Genomic DNA, 7,702 nt, shown 5'->3' on the forward strand with positions numbered 1-7,702 from the left:
ATCCCATGATTTGGAGGTCAACCTTGGCAAGACCAAGGTGATGATCTTTAACACCTCTTGAGCAAACATGCAACGGAAGCAAGTTACTTTTGCTTTCAGTGGGTCACCAATTGAGATCGTATCCTCATACACTTACTTGGGAGTCATCTTCTTCGGCTCGATCTTCATAATGAGACTAGCGATGCAGGCCAGATTGAGCAAGGGATATGCCTCACTGGCTCGGTTAGAGAGACAATGCTTTCACTCCCACTTCCAAGACCCTTGGACCATGGCTCTCTCTTCGACTCCTTGGTCTGACCAGTCGGTATGTATGGCAGCCCTTGTTGGGGGCTTGACATGTCAGAGATAGAGGTGACACAAGTGGAGCGCCTGCAGATCCTCAAGCTCTCACGGATGATCCGGGGGAAACCGTCTGTACCACATCACATCATTCAGGCTGAGTTTGGTGCTTCTCCACTCCAGCTAGATGTAGCCTTTTAGACCATCACATATCTACACCGGGTTAGATCATATGGAGACTGCACCATAAGGCTTCTCATCCTCAAGTAGCAACTTTGAGAGCTAAAGTATGGACAAAGGTAGATGCATTGATAAAATTGCTTCACCAGGTCCAAATCGATGAGATGTATTCTGAAAGGTTCAGGATGGCTGTGAAAGAGTTTATGCAATTAATGGTGAAAGCATGGGGGGAGTCGCACATTATGCATTGCATGGTAATCCTGACACCATCGTAATATTTAGCACTTGCTTTATAAATAGTTTTTGTTACTGAAATGATTCTCATCATGTTTGGATGGTGATACAAGGATATGGGTTTTCAATAATGGATTCATGGTTAGCATTTATCTAATAGAATCTCTAATTTAAAATTGTGATTATATAGTTTAGTATTATAAATGATAGTATAAAGAATTTGTATTGAGTTGCATGCAATGTGGTGAGCCCATCCAATAAGTACTTGTTCGGATAACACACCTAGGATGTGTTTTTTGATGGATGTGCGTCACATTAATTTGCACAACACACCTGGGAGCACGTTTTTTGACAGTTGTGCATAACACTACGAAAAACGGTGCATAATGCATGATCGACCATGCAAAGAATATCTGATTGGAATAGTACTTTTCACACACCTCAACCTAGGTGGTATTGAGTTGCATGCAATGTGGCATGCCAATACAATAAGTACTTGTTGGAATAACACACCTAGGACAATGTTTTTTGATGCTTATGCATGACACTAAGGCAAAAACGGAGTTTAATGCTTGGTTGACCATAAAAATCCTTTCCCTCGGGTGTGGACACAAGAGTACCACATCATCTGCATAAAAAAGAATCCTGATGATGATCCCAATAAGTGAGCAACCGGTTCTTCCGAATGCCCCCATGAAAGTCTCAAGCTCATCAATGTAGAGGCCAAATAGGGTCGGTGATAAGGGACAACCCTGTTTGACCCCTATGATACTCAGGATCTCATCTGTCCAACCTACGCCTGTCCAAACTTGGTGATGATATCATTTTAGTTCAGATCGTTCTTGTGAGAGTGTGTGTTTCTTATGATTGTATGAGCCTTTGTGGCTATGCTTTTGTGGTACATCTTCTATCTTGTCAAAGCAACAAGTTTGGTCAGGCTGAGCTCATGTTAGTGAGAATAAACTGTCTTTTGTGAGAGTTATTGAGTCATTGCTCTTTCATTTCAATTCCACATAGATTACCCGTTGCATGCAAGAAGTGTTTTAAGATAAATTAGTCATCATCATTAGCCATGTTTCAAAGCAATTTCATCAAGCGACAATGATAAAAAAGAAGTATGAATTGCAATATCTCATTTGCATTTTCCCCTTGAATTGCAACATTAATCAAACACACTAATGTACATCATAGCACTACCTCTTCTTCCGAGTCACTAGAATTTGGTTCAGGATGTGTAAGTACAGGAGCATCATGCAAGGGACATGGAAGATCCGTGTGTACCCACTTTGGCATATCACCATCACTGCACACCCCTTTTACACCATTCGCATAGAGGTATACCAGCTTCTCTCATCTCTTTGATGTCAAGTGGATCCTTGTGGCGGAAGGCACAAACTTGTAGCTACTCCAGTTTTGTTCACTAGAGGAATTGCCACAAGGTTGTGATAGCACCTTCATGGCCAAGGCTTGCAAATGAGGCATAGACACTCCACACTCTTCCCACCATCTCCATGCTAGCATATCTCTTTGATTCTTGGATATGCAAACAATGCTTCTCTATTTCAAAAAGTAGATAGTTCCTTAACAGTATACGCAGAGGCATACTTAGTCCTATCCTCAAAGAAACGTCCAAGAAGATCATGATGACATAATCTGTACATTTGTCTCTGTAGGATATTTCCACCATTATATATGGGTTGCATAGTGAAGAGAGTTATGAGCTAGATTCCATCGGTTTTGCACCATGTTTGCAATAGGGCTTATCGAGTCGAACTATAACCATCTTCACTGGGCCTTGCAATTTCCTTCAACACATCGCTCTCAGTAGTCCACCAAGCCATATAAGTGCTTCTCATGCTTGGCCCTTTCACATCCAACCTATAGATTGCAAACTAGATTGGATTCATTGCTTCCACCGCATTAGATACTCTCTTACAAAATGTAGGATTATTACAAAGCATCTTTAAGTTGGTGAATTCGGCATGGGCACTACTCGAGTGTGCCTCTGCTATCCACTCTGAAGCCTCTAAGTGAATAACATTTCGGTTACAAGTCCTTGCTGCTTCAACAACCCCTCCACCATTATATAGTTTGTGCCAAAATGTGTTTTGCACCCTAGCTTCAAAAGTTCTAGCTCGGTTGATTCGCAAGCTAGTGATTCCTAAATATACCTTGTAATCGCTCATGGTTGAGAAAGTATAACACAACTTTTTGAGCCTAATCCACAACAACTTTGAAGAATTGGGTCTAAGGTGTTTTGTACCAATCCTCCAAGACAAGGTCTAGGTAGTGGCACAAGCATGGCAATGCCCAAATATGTCAATATCTATGATTTATAAATTTCTTATCCTTTCAACAATTCAACAATTCTTAGCATTATTAGTAATCAGTTGAATAACATTGTCGGGACTAATATCTTCAATACATCTGCTTAGCTACTCGATAAAAAATTCTTTCATCTTGGCCTCACCACTCATATCAATTGATTGACAGAAGGCCTCGCCTTTGAATGTCATAACCATGACATTGACTAGGGGCCTCTTGTTAACGTTCTTCCATCTACCAGTTATGATGGTGCAAGCTATTTTTTCAATGCCATCATAAACCACTTGTTGCATCTCCCTCTTTCACCCTATAATAGTATGCATCCAACATGCTGTTACGGATGACATCATAACTAGGCATTGTGAAACCCGTGCCATATTTAGCGATAGAGGACGACCTTTTTTCAATGTGGGCTTTGAACCATGATCCATGGATATCCCCTGAGACAGATAGCTTCAAATAAATCTTGTTATGCCTTCTCGATGTGTTGTGCTTTGGAGGAAGATTCCAAGGATTCACTACAACACATAGGTCCTTTTCCGACAGAAATACCAACCTTTTTTACACTAAAAAGTTTTTTTTTGATGGGCACAAAGGTCGTTATTTATGTTGCGATAAGTGTTGAAAAAGAACGGTCGCTATTTAAGCATCACTATATAGCGACACTAATAAACATCGCTATATAGCGACACTGGTAAACGTCGCTATATAGCAACGATTAACATAAGCTTAAAAAAAACATTAGTGGGGCTAAATAGGGCCACAACAAGCCCTGTTTTGCCCCACTAATGTTTTTTATTTAGTAATTACAAAAGAATGTTTTTAATTACAAAATTTCCCTTGTGGAAAGGGTGATACGAAATCGCTCAAATGAACCGAGCGACAGAAGCATATACATGTTGAAGATATACAACATTTTTTGTTACAAAATTATCCTTTCAAAAAGGGTGATACAAAATCGCTCAAATGAGCCGACATACAAAAGCATATATATGGCGAAGTATATGCAAACTACTACTACTACTACTACTACTACTACTACTACTACTACTGCTCATCTAAATCATCATCATCATCCTTGTCCTCATCTTGTTGGCCTGATCCTTGGCCCTCGTGAGCTGCGTCTGATCCCTGGCCCTCATGAGTTGCGCCTGATCCCTAGCCCTCGTCGAAGCCATGTAAGCCTAATCCCTCATCATCACTGCTCACCTCCACTGATGGGACGTTCGAGCTTTGATTCTAAGAGTGAAACCATATTAATTAGAAATTAGATTGGAACTTAAAGAATAAAACAGTTTAAAAAGTGAGATTATAAGTAGGAGTAGACTTATACCATGTGAGTAGCCACCTCAGCCCAATCGACCATCGCTCCCAGTGCCTCCTGCTCAATAAACCACAGCTTTGTTTCTATGTGAAATGTGCATCTCGTCTCTGTGTCTATAGGAAGGCGACCCATCACAATGTTATGTGGCCCGAATTTACAAGAGTTAGATAAAGTGCATGCAATATGTAGTAAAACAAATAGAACAATACATTAAATGAGAAGAAGTAGACTTACCACGGTTGCCTCGAATGCTAACCGTCCGCCTGTGCCAAAGTGCGTACCTACGGAGACCAGCCGTCTCCTCACTGCCCTCCTCTGACCCTCGAATATTTCGAGATAGTCCCTGTTCTGCTTCTTGAAAAACTTCCAATCAGCTTTGTCCGCCCAGTTGGGTTTAGCCTTCCCCTTTGCGATGGAAGTACGCAAGGTTGACCTACAATGCTTCAAGAGCAAACCCATGTGCTCTCGCATGTAATTCTCATTGAACTCCCAATTTGGGGGGTTACGGTATTTTCTTTTCAATTCATTGATGACTAATTGCTTCTTTTGGTCATCTTGGTATTGCTAGTCAATAGCTATGTCGCTCCTGAAGTGGTGGCTCATCAACTGCCTCATGGTGGCCATCACTGTTGCACCCTTTTTATCTTCTATTATCTCTCCAGCAGCCATAAGATGATAGGATAGGTCCTCGACCGGGTAAGGAGGACTCATGGTACTGGCAGAGTTAGAGCAAGTGGTGTTTGTGCGAGTGCTTTCGGAGTGAGGAGTAGCAGTGGGAGTAGGAGAGGGTAAGGGACCTGACTGGTACTAGGTCTCAGGACCTAGTGGAGACCTGTAGGGATGTGAGTGTGCTGACTCTCTACATCTCCCGAGTCAGCACAACATAAGCGACCCCTCCTACTCTTCCTTCCCTTACGATGGGCATGCCCAGGTGATGACCCTGAGTCGAAGGGACGAGGGGCCGGCTGGATAGTAGGTCTAGCTGTTAGTGTAGGAGAGAGATTTACTGAGGTCCTCTGGGATAGCAAAGAGAAGAATCTCACTGCCTCTGTATTGGTCATCTGTGCGACAAACTCATCGAGACTCTCGACAAAGCCATGGGCTGCTAGCAAAGGAGTTCCCCAAGGGGTAGTCACAGTGCTACGTCCAAGAGGAGTTGGGCCAGGGATAGTCATAGGGGTAGGATCCTAAGGTGTTGCCTGAGTGGAATCAAAGTCCTCTCGAGAATAGAGATCATGATGTCTCCTCCTACGAGGGTTTCCGTACTCTCGGACATGTGACGTGATCCCATGTCTAATTTGGAGGGACTGGAAAAATGTAGACACAAACATGAAAACAAAAAACAAAAAACAAGACCGGGTAAGAAGCGGAAAGCATATGCATAAGAGAAGGAGAAGCATAAGAGACGCAAAAGAGAAGGAGAAGCATAAGAGAAGGAGAGGGGAAAAGAAGAGAAAGAAAAGGGGAAAAGAGATTGAAAGAGGAAAAAAGAACTAAATATGCATGAGAAAAAAGAGAGAAAGCATATGCATAAGAAGAGAAAAAAGAGAGAAAGCATATGCATAAGAGAAAAAGAGAGAAAGCATATGCTTATGCTTATGCATAAGCATATGAGCATATGTTCATGCATAAGCATAAGCATAAGCATAGGCATAGGCATAGGCATATGCTTATGAAAAGAAGAGGAAAAGAGAGGGAAAAAGAAGAGAAGGAAAGGAGAAGGAGAAGGAGAAGGAGAAGGAGATATATGCTCATGCATAAGCATAAGCATAAGAAAAGAAAAATCATATGCATAAGAGAAAAAGAGAGAAAGCATATGTTTGAAAGAAGGGAAAAGAGATTGAAGGAGGGGAAAAAGAGATTGAAAGAGGGGAAAGAAGAGGTGAAAAGAAGAGAAGGAAGAGGGGAAAAGAGATTGAGAGAGGGGAAAAAGAAGAGGGGAAAAGAGCATAAGCATAAGAGAAGGAAGAGGGGAAAAGAGATTGAAAGAGGGGAAAAAGAGATTGAAAGAGGGGAAAAAATATTGAAAGAGGGGAAAAAGAAGAGAAGGAAGAGAGGGAAAAGCTTTTTGGTATTTCTCTTCCTCCTCTTTCTCCTTGTTTGAAGGCTTATGCTTTCTCCTTGTTTGTAGGCTTATGCTTGTCTCCTCAATCCGATCCCTTTGAGAAGTTGGTTATCTAAACTCCTCCTTCCTCTAACTAGTTATCTAAAAAATGGTATGTTTCCTCTCTTTTGTAGGGCCATTCCATGAAACACCGAGCGGGAACTTTCCAGGTAAGAAAGTGCTTCCTCTTTTTTCCTTTTGTTATTTTTTTTATTTGCATTGGCCTGCAGCTAGCACCTTATGTGCTAGTTGCAATGATGGGCGTAGGGACACCCTCTCTTCCCCTCTCTTCTCTTATTCCCTCTTCTTCCCCTCTTTTTATCTTTTCCTCTCTCTTTCCCCCCCTCTTTCCTTCATATGCTCATGCATAAGCATAAGCATAATATTTCTCTCTTTTTCTCTTATGCATATGTTTTTCCTTCTCTTATGCTTATGCTCTTTTCCCCTCTTCTTTTTCCCTTCTTTCAATCTCTTTTCCCCTCTTCCTTCTCTTATTTTTCACTCCCTTTTTTCCTCTCTTTTTCTCCTCTTTTCATAAGTATATGTATTTGCCTATGCTTATGCTTATGCATGAGCATATGCTCATATGCTCATGCATAAGTCTTTAGCTTATGCTTTTTCTCTTTTTCTCTTATGCTCATATGCTCATGCATAAGCATAAGCATATGCTTTATTTCTTTTTCTCTTATGCTTATGCTCTTTTTCCCTCTTCCTTCTCTTATGCTTATGCTCTTTTCCTCTGAAAAGGTGAGTCTTCTTTCTTTTACCAAATCTCGTTTTTTGTCCTTAACCTCTGAAAATCAAGCATGAAAATTAGCACATAGCCTTAGCAATACAAGGAGAAACATGAAAACGAAATCTCACAAAAAATGAACCTACATTGCTTAAAGAGACTCACCTTCTTGAAAAACTTGCTTTCACACAAGCAGAGAGGGAGAAGGGTGGAAAGGGAGCACAAGTGTTAGAAGAGGGGCTAGGTAGGGGTGAGGAGTGGGAAATAGAGAGGAGGAAAGCGAGGTCATTGAATATAAGGTGGGAGGAGAGATTTTTGCTTTTCCTGCAATAGAGATGTGAAAGACCGCATCGCATGATGGGGTTTCGGGTTTAATCCCCAGCATCGCTATATAACGACGTTGGTCAGTAGCTATATAGCGACGTTTATATTCAAAAAGTGTCACTATATAGCAACTCATTATTTGGATATTGTTTGTTTTGAGAATCATCATTATTCGAAGCCTATGTATGTTTGAATTGTG

This window comes from Dipteris shenzhenensis, chromosome 31 (genome assembly GCF_047967505.1).
Source record: "Dipteris shenzhenensis isolate YYH24624 ecotype China chromosome 31, Dip_SZ_1.0, whole genome shotgun sequence".
Lineage (NCBI taxonomy): Eukaryota > Viridiplantae > Streptophyta > Polypodiopsida > Gleicheniales > Dipteridaceae > Dipteris > Dipteris shenzhenensis.